We start from the raw sequence: 2648 nt of genomic DNA, 5'->3' as shown, positions 1-2648 counted from the left end.
ACACACACACACACACACACACACACACACACACACACACACACACAACAAACAGCTCGGCTCAACAGGGTGAAAGTCCACTTATTATATGACAGAGTACCCGGAAGTCTAAGCCTCTCTATGTAGTCCCCCCCCCCACCCTAAACTCACACACACATACAGTGACATGCCACTCCACTGGTTCCACTGGTTTCATTGTAAGGACATCTTGGTCTTCCTTTTAATTACTGATTGGTTTAAGTGCCTTTGTGTCCAATCATTTTGGCTCTGATAATGCGGCGGAACAAGTCAGGCAACTCCGTCCAGACGAAGCAGCTTGCCAGATTTCTTCCGTGAGTGGAGACAAACTCCATCAAAATGTTTCCATCAGAAGAGGTGCGGTTTGGTCACGGAGAGGTTCAAACAAAAGCACGTCAAACAAAAGTACTTATCTTAAAGATACCCAACTGTTTCAGTTTTGCTCTCAAACTGGCTGATTTTTCAAGACCCACAAAATTAAGATTTTTTTTTTTTTGTTAGATAGACAACAAAAAGTGATTACAAATTTTTAAAAAGAGACTTGAACAACATATGTTTTCAGTGCAGATACCTTCAAAAAGACAGAGACACACTTGAGGGTGCACACTAACACAGTACCTGTATCCCACACTGAGGAGCGAGGAGATCGACGGAGCAGGCCGAGAAGATGCAGATGCCGGCGCACTTTGCTTTTGGTGGCAGTCACTTTGCACAATCACACTCGTTCTGAGACTCACTCTCTCTCTCTGTCCATTCACTCTTCGTTGATGCTGACAGGCCGCAGCGGAAATAAGAGTCTGTGTCTGAGTGTGGAGGTAAGCAAAGGTGGTTTAGTGTTTACTCGTCCTCAATGGCCAGAGGGGAGAGAGAGAGAGAGAGGTGGGGCCACTCAGCACAGGTAACCCCCCCCCCCACCTTTTCTTCTCCCTCCTTCAATCTCTCGCTCTCTCTCTCTCAGTTGATAAGGAGTAGGACAAAAGGGAAGGGATAGAAGGACAGAGGGTGTGACGGAAAGGTGATGATTGACAACAATCAGGGAAAAGTCATGTGTTTGAGTGTGCAGATGTATTTACAGAAATCAAATGGGCCAGCCCAGAACTAATCATAGTCTGAGTCAGAATTCAAACTCTGAAGAATAATGCTGTCGAAACTATTTCTGGAACAAGACTTTGAGTCTACACGTTGGCTTTGAGCTAAACGCCAACGTCAGCATGCTAACGTACACACAATTACAATGCTAAGACGCTAATGTTTAGCAGGTCTGGTATTTACCGTGATCGCACCTTCGATTTAAGTAATGCTCAAATTTGCTAATTAGCACGAAAAACAAAGTACAGCTGAGGCTGATGGGAATGGCATTAGTTTTGGAGGTATTTGGTCATAAACCAAAGTATTGGACAAAAATTTGACCTGATGGCGGCGCTAGATTAAAAGTCAGGGGATCACCAGAGGATTCATCCTCTATTTTTGGACCAAAGTGGTGGACCGACCGACCATGGCAGTTTGTGAAATAGTGCCGAAATGCAATCTATTGGTTTTGTGTACAGGGACAGGAATTGTCCATGTTTTTCGTGTCGCTTTGAACAACTTTTTTTCGGGACGACATTATGTTAAAAACGAAAGTTAGGTTCAGGGCAAAAAAAACACTTTGTTAGGTTTTGGAAAAACATCACGGTTAGGCTTAATATACCTACGTACAGTTAGGTTGAGCCATCAAAACCACAACGAGGTGTCGAACACCGGTCTCGTGGTTTGTGTGTCCCCCCGACAATTCGTGTCAATGTACACAAAACCAATAGGTTGCATTTTGGGACTATTTCAGGACCTACCCGTGATACTGGTGCTGGACCGACAGTGCCATCCCTTGAGTGTGCGAGCAAGTGGCAACACTCAAAAACAAAAGTACAGCTAACCAGAAAAGGGTTAACAAAGGTTAATCAGAGTGACACCATCTGTCCCTTAAGCTGTCAGTATTTGTTTACTTGAGATCACTTTTATCCACATGTCTCATCAAACCAAAGGTTTACTTTTTGTATATCTTCAGGCATATTAGGAAAAAAAGAACGTATAGGTCAATAGAGATTTAAAACAATTCAAAGAGTGCAGAGAGACAAACTGTGAAACAGAAGAGATTACTTGAACTAATCTCCGCCTGAGGCATTTTGGGACGAACCTGTCGAATTTCCTGTCGGAATTTCACAGGTCGATCTGTCCTGTGAGCAATCGTAGAATTTTATCAGCACGGTAGCCAAATATTTCTCCGATTTAAAATCTCAAGTTCAAACAACAGGTTAGCTCATCCAAAAAGTCCGTCACACATTTCTGGTTGTTGCTGTTAACGGCCCCGGACTTTCATAACCATTATGATGATTTTGTTTTCAGCTGACTTTTTTTTACAGGCATTTGCAATAAAGTATGAACAAACACGTAGGGAGATAAAGAGAACACAAAGTGGACCAAAGCTGTCGCATTCTGGTAGTATTTTGCCAGAAACACAGAGAGGGGCAGCGCAGAAGAGAAAGGAGAGCACATTGACAATGTGTGGAAGTGTACATAACCTCAAACAAGCCTTAAGGGGAGAACAAGGCCTGAGCGCTCTTATCAGACGGGGTGTCGTTCTCCTCCGGCAC

At 43.6% G+C, this 2648-nt stretch overlaps 1 protein-coding gene across 10 annotated transcripts in view; it reads right to left on the bottom strand.

The window, feature by feature from the left end:
- Window positions 1-2637, bottom strand: part of rbm47 (RNA binding motif protein 47) — a 21150-nt gene extending 18513 nt beyond the window's left edge. For 5 of the 10 annotated variants that reach the window (XM_031876312.1, XM_031876314.1, XM_031876320.1 and 2 more), the window contains exon 1: window positions 637-2637. The gene's annotated coding sequence lies outside the window, so the exon portion shown is untranslated. The remainder of the gene's footprint in view (window positions 1-636) is intronic. The other 5 variants (XM_031876315.1, XM_031876318.1, XM_031876323.1 and 2 more) reach the window with 2 other exon arrangements.
- Window positions 2638-2648: the final 11 nt, after the last annotated feature.

This window comes from Anarrhichthys ocellatus, unplaced genomic scaffold (assembly GCF_004355925.1).
Source record: "Anarrhichthys ocellatus isolate YVR2014 unplaced genomic scaffold, GSC_Weel_1.0 scaffold107, whole genome shotgun sequence".
NCBI classification, from domain to species: domain Eukaryota; kingdom Metazoa; phylum Chordata; class Actinopteri; order Perciformes; family Anarhichadidae; genus Anarrhichthys; species Anarrhichthys ocellatus.
This window is presented reverse-complemented; position numbering and strand designations above follow the sequence as displayed.